The sequence below is a fragment of the Microcaecilia unicolor genome, chromosome 8, assembly GCF_901765095.1.
Source record: "Microcaecilia unicolor chromosome 8, aMicUni1.1, whole genome shotgun sequence".
In the NCBI taxonomy this organism is placed as follows: domain Eukaryota; kingdom Metazoa; phylum Chordata; class Amphibia; order Gymnophiona; family Siphonopidae; genus Microcaecilia; species Microcaecilia unicolor.
The window spans coordinates 53,120,904-53,137,748 of record NC_044038.1 but is presented as its reverse complement, the minus strand read 5'-3'; the positions used below and the strand labels follow the sequence as shown (position 1 = coordinate 53,137,748).

Genomic DNA, 16,845 nt, shown 5'->3' with positions numbered 1-16,845 from the left:
TAATTTATTAAAGACTATACAGACCTGTGTTTCATCCACAAGCCTGCCTCAGGCATCTAACACACAAACATTAAAAATACTTGTCAATATAAATATATAAAATGTAAGAGCATATCTGATTATAATGACTTACATACAAATCATAATATATATCAAAGTATAAAACATTAATAAATATGGATCATGAAATAGTAAAATCATATCAGATTAAATTAATCAAAATATAAATAATGAAATGACACAAGTGTCATTGTGAAAAAATGTATAAGAAACCGTACTAAAAGGGAGATTAGATATAAATGGTGAAAGCACCATATTGTGAAATCACATTACATATATGATAAAACACTGATAGATGCATATTTAAATGTTTAGAGTAAGCAAAGCCAGTGGCGTACCAAGGGTGGGGGCAGTCCGCCCCGGGTGCACGCCGCTGGGGGAGGGGGTGCCGTGCATCTGTCGGCAACGCGCGTTCCCTTCTCCCTCTGCCCCGAGGGGGAGGGTGCGCATCGGTGATCCGCCCCGGGTGTCAGCCACCTTAGGAATGCCACTGAGCAAGGCATCTGTATGTGTGTAGCAAAGAGAGGGGTAGAGAAGTATGAACTGTTCTGATATTAATGCAAAAAAGGGGTGATTAAATAGATACAGTGAGCAAAACACATGTGTTATGAAATGGGGAGAATATGAACCGTTATGTTACGTATACAAGAGAACAATCATTAATGTCTAAATCTTCAAGGTAGCAAAGTCAATGTAAAAACGCATACCGATACTACAAATTGTATTTATTTATTTATTTATTTGTAGCATTTGTGTCCCACATTTTCCCACCATTTTGCAAGCTCAATGTGGCTTACATTTGCCGTAATGGCGGTTGCCATTTCCGGGTAACAGAATCACAAATGGTATTGTGTTAAGGTGCATACATACATGGTAACATACATGGAGCATAAAATAGAAAATGAACAGTAATTTAAAATGATATTAACTAAAGAAAATCATACAAACCAGAATAATAAGTAACAGATGTGAAACCGAAAAACAATCCAGAATCAAAATGAAATAGAACTCAAACTGACCTTGTTGACTACGTGAATGGGTAAATCTCCAAAGGATAGTATTCCTAAAGTGCTGTAGTACAAGGTTGATCTATAAAAGCATGGAAACGTATCATCAAAAATATATAAGTAACAAATATCTGCTAAAAAAATGAAATATGTAGAATAACTAACCATTTACACAGTGGACTAAGGCTATATATATTAATCCCTATGTTAAAAATCTATGTAAAGAGATTTGATGCCTAATAGAAAAGTAAAAAAAACAACTCTATGGTAGATAGGACTGTCTGGAGTAAACAGCTCTTGTGTTTTTAAGGGAAAAGTCTCATATACAGTCATTGGGTACTCTTATATCGTCTCACTCACCAACAGGTGAGACCACTTCTGTGACAATTTTTAATCATCGACATAACCCCCTTCCTTCCTTTGTGTGCTGTCAACCTATGTTGAAAAGTACTTTTTTATATTTTAGACTTTTTTCTTTTTTTAAGGTTTTTTGCTGCTATACTCAGCCAGTGGCATACCTAGGGTAGTTGACACCCGGGGCTGGTCATTTTTTAACACCCCCACCCTCCAAAATCTAGTACTAGGCATGCCGAGAATACAAAACACTCAGGACCTATAGAGCAATTCTAGCATACCATAAGCAGTCATTTCTACAAGTCACACAAGGAAAAGGAAAGCATCTTAAACACTACAGTGAGCACTAGAACATCAATTCACCTACTGTAAAACGAAACCAGGCAGAATAACACAGATCGTCCATCTTGCACAGTCAATGCCAACCGAGAGCCATGTCTTTTTCACAAACACAGATACACCCTAATCCACTATAGAATAAGCAATAATAAACTTTCTATTTAGACAAAAATTAAACTGAACCCCCACGATGCCAGACTCTGCATACAATGCAACACCACAGAAACAGAAAATGTGCCCTAGTACTGTGCAAAACATAAAAACAGCAGATGTAAATTTGAAAAAACTAACAAGTACCAATCACCACTTTACAAATTAACAAATAGAAATAAAACAAATATAGAAAATAAAATAATACCATTTTATTGGACTAATACATTTAGCTTTCAGAGGCCAAAACATCCTTCCTCAGGTCAATACAGTATAGTGTTGTTACAATATCCTATCCGGACCTGAGGAAGGGGTTTTGTTCTCTGAAAGTTAGCCAAAATGTATTAAAATTAGTCCAATAAAAAGATTACCTTGTATACATGTTCTATTATAAACATTAACACAGCTACAATACTACTTTATCCTAAAGCAAAAAAAATAAAAATATATATTTTATTTACAGTTTCTTGTCTCTGGTTTCTGCTTTCCTCATCTTCTTTTCACTGTCTTCCTTCCATCCAGCATCTGTCTTTCTTCTCTCTCTGCCATCCAGTGCCTGCCCTCTCTGCTGTCCTCTCCATCCAATGTCTGCCCTCTGTCCCTGCCTCTTCCATCTACATCTGCCCTCTATCTCTGCCCCTTCCATCCACCATCTGCCCCTGTCTGCCCTCTCTCTCTCCCCCTTCCATTCACTCTCTGCCCTTTCTATCACTTCCATCCACTGTCTGCCCTTTCTCTCTGTCCGCTCAATCCACCATTTGCCCTCCCTCTCCCATCCATCTAGGGTCTGCCCTCCCTCTCATTCCCCCTTCCATCCAGGATCTGTCCCCTCTCTGCCCCTTTTTTTCAGCCCCCAGTTCCAGTCCCACTATCCCACCAGTCCCCAGTTTCAGCCCCAGTCCTTTTCTCTCACCAGTCCCGAGCTTTAGCCCCCAGCCACTTCTCCCTGTCCCCTTTTTAGCCCCCAGTTTCAACCCCAGCCCTTTTCTGTTACCAGTCCTGAGCTTCAGCCCCAGCCACTTCTCCCTGTCTCCTTTTCAGCCCCTAGTCCCCACAATTTCAGCCTCTGCCGCCTTTCAGCCCCCAGTTTCAGCCCCCTTCATCCACATGCCTTGCCCCCCTTTTCAGCCCGACCCATTCTCCCACCTGACCCAGGCATGCCCCATTTTCCGTCATGACCCCTTCTCAGACCCCAGTTCCAGCCCCCTTCTCCCATTTGAGAGCCCCCTCCTCCCATCTGAGAACCCCTCCCCAGTCCCCTTCTCCCATCTGAGATCCCCCAGAACACCCCTCTCCTCTCCCATCTGAGAACCTCCTCTCCACCCCAGTCCCCTTCTCCCATCTGGAAACCCCCTCCCCACTCCAGTCCCCTTCTCCCATCTGAAAACCCTCTCCCCATCTAAGAACCCCCAGAACACCCCTCTCCCATCTGAGAACCCCCTTCCCACCCCAGTCCCCTTCTCCCATATAAAATCCCCCTCCCCTCCCCATGTGAGAACCCCCACAACACCCCTCTCCCATATGAAAACCCCCTCCCCTCCCCATGTGAGAACCCCCACAACACCCCTCTCCCATCTGAGAACCCCCTCCCCACTCAGTCCCCTTCTCCCATATGAAAACCCCCTCCCCATCTAAGAACCCCCAGAACACCTCTCTCCCATCTGAGAACCCCCTCCCCACCCCAGTCCCCTTCTCCCATATAAAAAACCCCTCCCCTCCCCATGTGAGAACCCCCACAACACCCCTCTCCCATCTGAGACCCCCCTCCCCACCCCAGTCCCGTTCTCCCATATGAAAACCCCCTCCCCTCCCCATGTGAGAACCCCCACAACACCCCTCTCCCATCTGAGAACCCCCTCCCCACTCAGTCCCCTTCTTCCATGTGAGGACCCCCTCCCCTCCCCATGTGAGAACCCCCACAATACCCCTCTCCCATCTGAGAACCCCCCCCCCACCCCGACCCGACTCTCCTGCTCCCACCCTACCTTTAAAAAAATTTTTTTCAAGCATCGTTACAGGCAGCGCCTCGCGTCTGCCCTGCTGGTAAAAGAAGTAAATCTCTTTGCTTCGAAGTTCGTCATCATCAGGCCTCACTATGTCCCGCCCTCCTCTGAGGTAACTTCCTATTTCCGCGAGGGCGGGACATAGTGAGGCCCGAAGACGACAAACTTCGAAGCGAAGAGATTTACTTCTTTTACCAGCAGGGCAGACGCGACGCTTCAAAAAATTTTTTTTTAAGGTAGGGTGGGAGCAGCGGGAGCGAAACGGATCACCCCCCACCCACTGACACCCGGGGCGGACCGCCCCCACCGCCCCCCCCCCCCCCCCCCCCCTTGGTATGCCACTGTACTCAGCGTTTTATGCTGCTATTCACAGCGTAACACGCTCAGTCTTTCTTGCACACATATCCACTAACATAAAAGTGCTAATTATGGCAGGCTTGTGGTGGTCATTTATCTGAACCCTCCGGTGTGTTTTCAATCCTCAACACCCCGACAGGTGCCTGTTTCGCTATCCAACTTTGTCAAGGGGTATACCGTAACACCGGGTCTGTTGAAAAAAGGATAACATCTGTCAGCTCTTATGTTAGCAATATTACCCCATCGGAAATGTTCATGGCCACTGCGTACCTCAACTTCACCACCTTCTTCCTTGAGCTGCCACGCCGAACAAATGCCGGTTGCGTCTTGTTAAAGGTGGCTGGACCAGAAATGACTTCACATCTATCGGCATATTCTATATCTGGGTTGCCATCATATAAAACATCCCCAATGCATGTACGTGTTTAACCCCCTGGGTTCCACAGTATCTAAATAGAAAATCCAATGTCTCCTGCTGCAGCAATTTCCTATTTAGATCGCCTCCCTTCTGCGTATGAACCCTGAAGGGACCTCATGTGGTCTAGGCTGTACCTCCAATGTGTTCTTGATGTTATTCAGTTGCTCATCCTGCGGGATCATTGTATACAGGGATTTTATATCCAGTGTAACCTTCAAAATTAGAGTTACTGGTAATTCCACGTCTTCTAACAACTGTAAGAAGGTCATGGTGTCCTTTATGTATGATGGATTTTTAGTCACAACCTCCTTCAGAAACATATCAACTTATACTGATAGGGGCTTTAATAAGGATCCCCTTGAGGACATAAACGGTCTACTTGGGGGCTTGATCATGTGGTCTAGGCACGGCCTAGACCACATGAGGTCCCTTCAGGGTTCATACTCACTTTGGCAAAGTTAGCATTATGCAAGAATTTTTTTCAGTTTCAAAACAGGTTATTTGCGCAAACCTCAGGGGTGGTGATGGGAGCGACTTTTTCCCCCCACATTAGCATATCTGTTCATGATAGCCTTCGAGGACAAGTGGCTTTCACAATCACCCTTTCAGAGCAAGGTTTTTTTTATGGCTCCGGTACTTCGACGACATATTTATGCTATGGCATGGCAGCTCCAGTGAGTTAGAAGACTTTAAGATGTGGTTAAACCAATGCCATCCGAGGATACAATTTACCTTGTCCCCCTCAAGTACTTCAATTCATTTTTTGGATGTAGAAATTCTCTTGACTCACCGCTCTTTTGTTACAAAGGTATTCACCAAAATGACAGACAGGAATACTATCCTTGAATTTAGTAGCTGCCACCCCAGAGCGTTACGTGAAAGCCTTCCCTTCTCACAATTCCTTCGATTTAAACGGATCTGTACAACGGATGACGACTTTAAGATGCAAGCTAAGTGCTTCCACACGAATTTAAGACAGAAGAATGTATCCACAAAAAGCATTGTGAAGAACATATCTTCGGGCCAAATATAATAACAGAGACCTACTCCTACAAGGGAGACCACAGATAGATCAGACGGACCCAGTGATGACATTCGCAATACGATTTGCTCCAGGAGAAGAAGTGGCAGCCAGGATCATCAGACAGCACTGGGATATCATGAAAACACACCAGTTATTCATGCAACATCGATTAAGAATGGCTTTCTCAAGGGCAAAAAACCTTAAGGAATTGCTAAGTCCCGCACAGTTACCAGTAGAGGGGAGCGTTGATGTATTGGAGGCACCCAGCCATTATAAATGCAATAGAATCAATTGCAAAACCTGTGAAATAACATTAGAAGTGATCAGTTTCACACACAATGGCCGGCTGCACCATTTACGACACTGGACTACTTCTCGCACCACGAACGTCATATATTATATCAGATGTCCATGCAATAAGGTGTATATTGGGAAGAAGTCAAGTAGAACATTTCATGCAAGGATGACAGAACACCGTTCCAGAATCTCGAATTGGAACATTGGAGCACCGTTAGTGCAACATTGTATGCACTATAAACATGCAGTGAGTGATTTGAGATGTATGGTCATTGACCATGTAGTCCCCTCGCAGAGAGGAGGCAATCTAAATAGGAAATTGCTGCAGCAGGAGACATTTTGGATTTTCCATTTAGATACTGTGGAACCCAGGCGGTTAAACACATACATGCATTGGGGATGTTGTATGTGATGGCAACCCGGATATGGGATATGCCGATAGATGTGAAGTCATTTCTGGTCCAGCCATCTTTAACAAGATGCCGCCGGCATTTGTTCGGAGTGGCAGCTTAAGGAAGAAGGTGGTGCAGTTGAGGTACGCAGTGGCCATGAACATTTCCGATGGGGTAATATTGCTAACATAAGAGCTGACAGACGTTATCCTTTTTTCAACAGACCCGGTGTTATGGTATACCCCTTGACAAAGCTGGATAGCGAAACAGATCATTAATACTATAATCATGTGCATCTGAAAATTAAAATAGAAACCCAATGTGAAATGATGATGAAGTGGTCTACAGATTACCAATCTCAGAGTAAGAACAAATAGTTGCAATCTGTGTAAAGGCATCAAAATAAAAAATGAAGCAAAATCGAGTCTAATAAAAGATCGCTAATACTATAGTCATGTGCACCTGAAAATAAAACAGAAACCTGATAATGTCAGATGATGATTACTTGGGTCTACTGATCACCGATCTGAGAAGGAAAGCATAGATGCGATCTGTGTCAAGTCTTTAATCAATTATTGTAGACAGCAGACTGTTGTCCAGGTCTCTTGAGTCTACTACTACTACTTGACATTTCTAAAGCGCTACTAGGGTTACGCAGCGCTGTACAATTTAACATAGAAGGACAGTCCCTGCTCAAGGAGCTTACAATCTAAAGGACAAATGTACATCATCAGTCATCAGCCCACTTCCTGCTGCCTTTGTGCTACTGCTCCAGGTTTATTGTTATCAGATGAGAAACTTTTATCAGAGGTCTCTGTAATCAGATAACAAACTTTAGTGGGAAAGCATTATTCATATATTCTGGTCTAGTATATTGGAGTGAATGAATTTGTTTTCTTTTTGAAGTTTACCTGCTTTGCATGTCTAACACCAGGTGAATTTAAGTCACTTTTAGGTCAATATTTAAACTCTGGGGCCAATGCTCAAAACTAACGCCAGTGCTAAAATGGGTTTAGTGCACACACTAAAATGGGATTAGTGCACATGTTGTGCACTGAATACTCTAATGGTTTCAGCACATTCACTGAAACCTTTAGTGCAGACCATATTTAAATGCGGTGATTAGTTACCCTGAACCAATTCTTCCCCCCCCCCCCCCCCCCCAAAAAAAAAAAAAAATCCCAAGTGCATTTAGTGCAGAAAACTTGCCACCAGTTCCAGGGCAGCATTAGAAGGGTTGGTTGAGAGAGGAGATGTCTAGATGCACCCCTGCTCCCCCCCCCCCCAGAAAAAGCCTGGTGTTCTAATGGACCCCCCCCCCTTTTCCAAAACTTAAAATAAGCCCTGGGTGGTCTGCTGGCCCCCTGACCAATGTCAGAATAGCCGGGTGGTCCAGTGGGCAACCACCTTGCCAGGCCCAGCCCAGATCCCTTCCCCCACCGTCACAAAGTACCCCTGGTGGCCTAGTGGAGTCTCACCCCATGCCCCTGTACCTCTCATATGTAGGAAAATAGCAGCATTCCACCCAATGCAGTGCATCCTGGGATGTCATGACCAAGGCTTTACATACGAGTAGTATGGGAGTGGACTTCCACTAAGCCACAAGGGCTATTTTGAGAATTTGTTGGGGAGGGGGGTGCACTGGATACCAGGGCATATGGCATATTATAAGTCTTTGTGGGGAAGAGGGGTCGGGTTGGGCCAATGCTCAGGGGGGGGGCAGGAAGAAGTTGGGTTGGCAACCCCCCCCCCTTTTTTTCTTTTTTTTTTTTTTGTTTTACTGTTAACACTGTCAACTTTCCTGTCAATGCCTGAGCCAATCAGCACATAGTAACATAGTAGATGACGGCAGAAAAAGACCCGCACGGTCCATCCAGTCTGCCCAACAAGATAAACTCATGTGTAAACCTTACCTTGATTTGTACCTGTCTTTTTCAGGGCACAGACCGTATAAGTCTGGCCAGCACTATCCCCTCCTCCCAACCACCATCCCCGCCTCCCACCACCTGCTCTGGCACAGACCGTATAAGTCTGCTCAGCACTATTCCCCGCCTCCCAACCACCAGTCCCGCCTCCCACCACCGGATCTGGCACAGATCGTATAAGTCTGCCCACTACTATCTTCGCCTCCCCACCACCAACCCCTCTTCCCCCCACCGGCTCCACCACCCAATTTCAGCTAAGCTTCTGAGGATCCATTCCTTCTGCACAGGATTCCTTTATGTATATCCCTCGCATGTTTGAATTCCGTTACCGTTTTCTTCTCCACCACCTCCCGTGGGAGGGCATTCCAAGCATCCACCACTCTCTCTGTGAAAAAATACTTCCTGACATTTTTCTTGAGTCTGCCCCCCTTCAATCTCATTTCATGTCCTCTCGTTCTACCGCCTTCCCATCTCTGGAAAAGATTTGTTTGCGGATTAATACCTTTCAAATATTTGAACGTCTGTATCATATCACCCCTGTTCCTCCTTTCCTCCAGGGCAGGGGCGTAGCCAGACAACAGATTTTGGGTGGGCCTAGGGAAGAAGTGGGTGGGCACCAATTGTTCTCCCCCTCCCCTCCCCACCCCCCACCAACCACCACCCAAAAAAATATCTCAGCTGGTGGGAAAACGCTTCTTTTCACCTTGGCAGTCTGCAGCAGGCATGCACTGAAAACTGAGCATGTGCAGGTGCCGGTATCATGGAGAGTAGCATTTTCATTACCGTCTGGAGGAAGTCTTCAGCTGACCGAGCTTGTGATCCCACAGCTACCACTAAACATATGCTACTGTTGGGTGGGCCTGAGCCCTAAGTGGGTGGGCCCCAGCCCACCCAGGCCCACCTGTGGCTACGCCACTGCTCCAGGGTATACATGTTCAGGTCAGCAAGTCTCTCCTCATACGTCTTGGAACGCAAACCCCATACCATTCTCGTAGCTTTTCTTTTTACCGCTTCCATTTTTTTAACATCCTTAGCAAGGTACGGCCTCCAAAACTGAACACAATACTCCAGGTGGGGCCTCACCAACGACTTGTACAGGGGCATCAACACTTCCTTTCTGCTGGTCACACCTCTCTCTATACAGCCTAGCAACCTTCTCGCTACGGCCACTGCCTTGTCACACTGTTTCGTCGCCTTCAGATCCTCGGATACTATCACCCCAAGATCCCTCTCCCCCTCAGTACATATTAGACTCTCACCGCCTAACACATACGTCTCTCGTGGGTTTCTACTCCCTAGGTGCAAAGCTGGTGCTGAGCAGCAATTACTGCTGTGATTTTAATTGGGAAAATGGCAACGCTCCAACCTAATTTTATAATAGGGTTCTCTGCCGTTGCCGGTTGCTGTTGAAGTATATGTAAAGGTGTCCCTTGACAAAGCATTGAAGTGCGAAACAGGCTCCTGTCGGGACTGGGCATATACCGGCATTAGAACAGTGCGATTATTTAAGAGAATTGAAAATGCAGGATGTTCAAACCACAACAAGACTTCAGAATCTTTAATACCAAGATAAGTGTGTTTTCCTGCGTATATATTTTTAAGCTTTATGTACACCGATAGTGCTTAAAACAACAAAAAGTTTTTTTCACTTGGACATTAATATTAGGAAGCACTAAGACTTTAAGGGCACTTATTAAGCAAGTATTTGCACTATCGGAGGTTGGAGGTTGTCCATGATTAAAAAACGTCACATAAGCGTTTGCTTTGATACAGCACACTGCTATGGTGCTTTAGTGACTGTATGAGACACTTCCATTTAATTATATAATGATACATACAGCAGGGTGTGCTCCTACCATTTTCTAGTTGTGATTTTAATTGAGCATTATTTTGCATGCTCATTATTCTGAGCCTGCAGTGATAATTTTTCTGCACTAGGTTCACAATAGAACTTCACTCTACTACGAACCTTTGAGCATTGGCCCCTTTGTGGTCAGCATTTAAAGATATTCCTGGATATTCAGTGCCGACTGCTTTCTGGGTAGAATTGGTAGCACCACAGTTATCCAGTTAACAATGATATTCAGAGAGGAAGTGACGTCAGTGCTACTGAATGGCTGCCTAAAGAAAGAGCTCTGATACAGCCAGAGTAAAAAGCAGTTCTTACCACCCCGAAAACGCGGCGAAAAACCTCACCAGGCAGAATACTGAGCTCCAGAAGTAATGGTAGCACGGAAAAAACTCGCCAAATTTAAATATTCAACGGAGAACCCCGGAACGGGGAAAAGCACGGGCGCGAGAGTAGCATCGCGAAGTTTCAAAATGGCGGACGGAGTTTCCGAATCGGACCCAGAACACGAAGAATTGATGGAGGGAAATCCGGAGATGAGTAAACTAGATGTTTCCCGCTGGTTTCAAGAGCTCAAAGCAGAAATGGTAAATACCAGGAAAGGAATACAAGCGGCAATAGGAGAGCTGCGAGAGGAATTGAGAGACATGGGGAAACGAGTTGCAGAAACTGAGGAGAGAGTGGACGGAATGGAGGAGGAGGTGAGGGAGCTGCAGCAAGCTCTACAAAAAGAACATCAAAACAGAGAAGCATTGGAATTACAACTAGAAGACCTGGAAAACAGGTCAAAGCGATACAATCTACGTTTGAAAGGCATACCAGAGGATGAGTCACATAAAGACGCGCCAAAAATAATACAAGCAATTTGTGCCTTCATCCTGGACATGGACAGCAAAAGCGAAGAACCACCAAATCCAGCTAAATATAGAATTGATAGAGCGCATCGGACTCTAGGGCCGCAGAGAGCTGAGGGGCCTCGTGACATAGTGGCCTGCTTCCATGATTATAACACTAAAGAAGCTATTTGGCGCAAAGCGCGTGCCATGGGAGAGATAAACTGGGAAACAATAAAATACAAATATTCCAGGACTTGGCTAAAAAAACCTTGCAAACACGAAGAGAATTCAAAGACATTACAGCTTATTTACAAAAAGCTGGTTTGCGGTACAGGTGGTTATATCCAAGAGGAATCCTGGTAACGGTGGGAGCCAAGGCGAGGCGAATTCAGACCGTGGAAGGAGCCTGGAAACGCCTGAGAGACATGGGTTGCACAGACATTCCGCAGGATAAGGACGGAGTACAAAGGCAACAACAAAGGCAGCAGACCCCGGAAAAACAAGGCTGGAGGAAAATCGGAGGAGAGAAGAAAAATAGGTCCCCGAAAACAGCTTGTCCAGACGCAGAAATGAGAGGAAAGGACTGAAATGTTACCCAGAGGACTACTTAATGAAACTTTGGTAGTACAATATATAAGGGTTATATGGTTGGTTAACTGACAAATGATGCCTGGTGAGGGTATATGGAGATGTAAATGGGAGAGGGGGAGGGTAAAGCGGATGCAAAATTATAGGGGCGGCTCTCTGGCGCAGACGCACTACCTCAAGGGTAGCACTGGCCAGAGGTGTCCAGGGCCAAAATCAGGAGCCCACTGGGGGGGGGAGGGGAGCAGAGGGGGAGGGGGGAGGGGGGTGGAGGGAGGGGATAAAGGTAGGGTCTTGGAATGTTAATGATTTGAATAACCCCGGGAAAAGAAGTATAGTTCTCAAAGAATTAAAAAGATTGAAGTGGGATGTGATAATGCTACAGGAAACCCATATCCAAAGACGAGATGAACATTTGATCAGTTATAAGACACTGGGGCAGGGTACCAGGTTGGCAAATCCCAAAGGGGGGAAGACGGGAGGGTTGGCGATTTATATTAATGACCACTTAAGATTTGTACAAGAAGACATATACAAAGGAGAGGATGGGAGAAGCTTAGCAATTAGAGGGAGGATTGGGAATCATTTAATCACTTTCATCAATGTTTATGCGCCAAATGAGGGGCAAGGAACATTCTTTACAAAATTGGGCTTAGGCCTTAGCAAATTTGTAAGGGGACAGATAATTATGGGAGGAGACTATAATCTGACTGCCTCCAGACTGGATCACTCCCAGGGGAGAGAAGGGGGAGCACGAACACACGGGGAAATTTCTTAAATTAATGAAGGACTTAGACTTGGTCGATATATGGAGGCTACAACACCCCGGTCAAAAAGCATTTTCTTTTTATTCACATGCCCAGAAATCATACTCACGGATAGATGCGATTTGGGGGAGTAGATCAATATGGGGAGACATGAAAGACTCAGATATAGATAGTATACATACATCAGATCATGCACCAGTATGGGTTTTGGTGGGACAAATAGAGATAGAGAGAAAGGAAACGGTGTGGAGGCTAAATGAATCTCTGATAGCAGACGAAAAAGATTGTCAAGAAATATGCAAAATAATAACAGAATACCTCCAAATTAATGATAAGGGAGAAGTATCAGAGGGCATATTGTGGGATGCCCTGAAAGCGGTGCTACGAGGACATCTGATAGCAAAAGGCACATACAAGAAAAGAAAGCTAGAAGAGTCAGAATTGTTAATTAGAAAAAAGCTGGCCCAACTAGAAATACAACATCAACTAGACAGAGATGCTAAAACCCTTAGGGAATTAGTACAATGTAGAGGGGAACTCCAAAAACTACAGCTGAGTAAGATGGAATTTCATAGGATCCTGATGCAACAAAAATTTTTTGAATTTAGTAATAAAGCTGGAACCATGTTGGCACTTAGTTTAAGACAAAAACAAGTAAGGAGTTTAATAACCAAACTAAAGACACAAGGTGACAGATTGGTTTATCAGGATAAGGATATTAGGAGAGCCTTTGTGCAGTACTATTCCAAACTGTACGAGGCAGGGGAAAAGGCACCCAGAGAAGACTTACAAAGACAATTAAGAGATTTAGGGCTCCACAAAGTAACGGAGGCCCAGAGATTGGAATTGGAGAAGGTCATAACGCTGCAAGAAGTTCTAGAGGTGATCAAGGGGTTAAAAGGAGGGAAAGCACTGGGATTAGATGGCTACACCGGGAAATTTTATAAAGTATTTGGAAGGGACTTAGCCCCACTATTGGTAAGGGTTGGAAATGCGAATTTCGGAGGTAATTTCTCCCTAGTAGTATGAAAATAGCGGGTATAACAGTATTACCAAAACCGGGGAGGGACCCGACATGTTGCGGATCATATAGACCTATATCATTACTGAATATAGATGTTAAAATTCTAGCAAAGGTTATGGCGGATCGCCTAGCCCGCATAATGCCACAACTTATACACACAGACCAATCTGGGTTTATACTTAATAGAAAAGTCGCTGATAATATTAGACGTACGTTGAATATTATATGGGGGGCGCAGAGAAGAGGAGATTCATTGACGCTGCTAGCAATAGACGTTGAGAAAGCGTTTGATAGAGTGGAGTGGGAATATTTATGAGAAGTAATGGGGGCAATGGGTATGGGAATACCGTTTATAGAATGGATAAAGGGGTTATATTCATCCCTGATTGCAAGATTAAAGATCAATGGGGGATACTCCAAAGCTTTTCACATTCAAAGGGGGACACGTCAGGGATGCCCACTCTCACCCCTGTTGTTTGCGTTGTCCATCGAACCCCTTGCACATGGAATTCGAACCTTGAGTGCTGTGAGGGGAGTTCGACTAGGAGGAAAGGAACATAAAATCGCACTATTCGCAGATGTCATTCTATTCTATGTGGGCCAACCGATACAAACACTACCTATCATAATTAAAGAACTGGAATCTTACGGGAGGCAAGCGGGATTTAAAGTAAATTATGATAAATCCGAAATAATGGGCATTACAACAACAGAGGCAGAATACACCTATCTGAAGGAAAGGTGCAATTTCAAAATAACAGAATTAGGATTCCGGTACCTGGGAATAAAAATCCCCAAAGATTTAAAGAATTTATATGCCTGGAATTACGAACCCCTACTTCATACAGTGAGGAGGGATTTGAACAGATGGGGGTCAGGATGGCTATCGTGGTGGGGGCGGATAGCAGTGATAAAAATGAATATACTACCGAGACTTCTCTTTTTATTTCAAACATTACCCATATTAGTACCGAATAGGGAGTTGACAAGATTACAATCAGAACTAGGAAAATTTGCTTGGGGTCGGAAACCGGCTAGGTTGTCAAAGAAGATAATGTGGGGGAGGAGAGAATTTCCAAACATGCAATGTTATTACTGGGCAGGACAAAGCACACAAATAGCAGAATGGTGCAAGGTAGATTTGTCACACATAACCACATTCTCCGAGGACAAGCAGGCTGCTTGTTCTCACTGATGGGTGACGTCCACGGCAGCCCCTCCAATCGGAATCTTCACTAGCAAAGTCCTTTGCTAGCCCTCGCGCGCCCGCGCGCACCGCGCATGCGCGGCCGTCTTCCCGCCCGAAACCGGCTCGAGTCGGCCAGTCTTCTTTTGTCCGCACTCGGTACGGTCGTGTTTTCGCCGTGTCGAGCCCCGGAAAGTCGACCTCGCGCGTCCTTTTCTTTGACGTGTTGTTTTTTTCTTCGGAAAATCTTTAAAAATTGTCGGGAAGTACTCCGGAAGCCCTCGGGTTTCGTTTTGCCCCTTCCCGTATTTTCAGTCTTTGCCCCGGTAAGTTTTCTTTCGTCGTCGGGGTAGGCCTCTTTTCGGCCTCGGTCGAGATTTTTCTCCATAAAAGTTTTTGGTGCTCATTTTCGTCATTTCGGATTTTGATTTCGCCGGCGTGATTTTTCCGCCCATGACATCGAAGCCTTCCAGCGGCTTCAAGAAGTGCACCCAGTGCGCCCGGATTATCTCGCTCACTGACAGACACGCGTCGTGTCTTCGGTGTCTGGGGGCCGAGCACCGCCCTCAGGCCTGTAGTCTGTGTTCCCTTTTGCAGAGGCGGACTCAGGTAGCGAGATTGGCCCAGTGGAACGTGTTGTTCTCGGGCTCTTCGTCGGCATCGGCACCGAGGGTATCGAGTGCATCGACGTCTTCAGCGTCCAGAGCTTCATCCTCGGCCGCCAGTGCATTGAGTGCATCGAGGCATCGGCCCTCTGCATCGGCGCCGGGACATCGGATAGCTGCATCGACGTCGGTGGTACCGGGACCTCGTCTGCTGATGTCGTCGGACGGTGGTGCATCGTCGGGAGTGCAGGTGAGGGCTGTCCATTCCCCTGCTGGTGGCGGTGAGCCTTCGGGTGGGTCTCCCCCTACCCTGAGGGCTCCTGCGGTACAGCCCCCCCGAGACCGACCTCCTTCGGCCTCGGCCCCGAGGAAGCGACGGCTGGATTCTACGTCCTCCTCGTCGGTGCCGGGGAGCTCCGGTGACATGCTTCGGAAGAAGTCGAAGAAGCATCGACACCGGTCTCCTCCCCGCGTCGGCACCGAGAGCTCTGGGTCGCCGAGGGAGTCGGCACCCAGCAGGCATCGGCACCGAGAGGACCGCTCACCCTCTGTTCAGGAGGTGTCGATGCGCTCCACTCTGGACAGCCCGGAACAGCCTCCTCGCCCGGAACAGGTTCTGACGTCGACGCCTGCATCGACCTCTCTGCCTTTCTCTGCAGCCGCTCTGAACGAGAGCCTCCGGGCCGTTCTCCCAGAGATTCTGGGAGAGCTGTTGCGCCCTACCCCTCCGGTTCCGGCGGTGCTTGCGCCTCCGGTACCGTCGAGCGTGGCGCCAGCTGGCCCATCGCCCGGGGTGAGGTCCCCGACGTCGGTACCGCGTGCGGTGCCGACTGCGGCTACCTCCCAGGAAGGCTCCCCAACTACGTCGGCGGAGGGAGCTTCGCCGATGCGGGCGAGGATTCTACCTCTCGACGCCCCCATCATGGACGGGGCTCCACGGAGTCGAGCCGGGCGAGGTTGCAGACACAGGTTCGTGAACTTGTGTCTGACACCGAAGGTGAGGCCTCGTGGGAGGAAGAGGAGGACCCCAGATATTTCTCTGACGAGGAGTCTGAGGGTCTTCCTTCTGATCCCACTCCCTCCCCTGAAAGACAGCTTTCTCCTCCTGAGAGTCTGTCTTTCGCTTCCTTTGTCCGGGAGATGTCTACGGCCATCCCCTTCCCGGTGGTTGTGGAGGACGAGCCCAGGGCTGAAATGTTTGAGCTCCTGGACTATCCTTCTCCACCTAAGGAAGCGTCCACTGTTCCCCTGCACCATGTCCTAAAAAAGACATTGCTGGCGAACTGGACAAAACCATTAACTAATCCCCACATCCCCAAGAAAATTGAGTCCCAGTACCGAATCCATGGGGACCCAGAGCTGATGCGCACTCAGTTGCCTCACGACTCTGGAGTTGTGGATTTGGCCCTAAAGAAGGCTAAGAGTTCTAGGGAGCATGCTTCGGCGCCCCCGGGCAAAGACCCTAGGACCTTAGACTCCTTTGGGAGGAAGGCCTACCATTCTTCTATGCTCGTGGCCAAAATCCAGTCTTACCAGCTCTACACGAGCATACACATGCTCCCCCCCCGAGCAAGCCAAGCCTTTTCAGGAGGTGGTCAGGCAGCTGAAGGCGTGCAGAAAATTCCTGGCCAGAGGGGTGTATGACACCTTTGATGTTGCGTCCAGGG

The 16,845-nt window shown here is 46.8% G+C and overlaps 1 protein-coding gene across 1 annotated transcript in view; it reads left to right on the top strand.

Annotated features, from left to right (window-relative positions):
• CRAMP1 (cramped chromatin regulator homolog 1) overlaps window positions 1-16,845 on the top strand; it is a 615,140-nt gene that overhangs the window by 379,859 nt on the left and 218,436 nt on the right.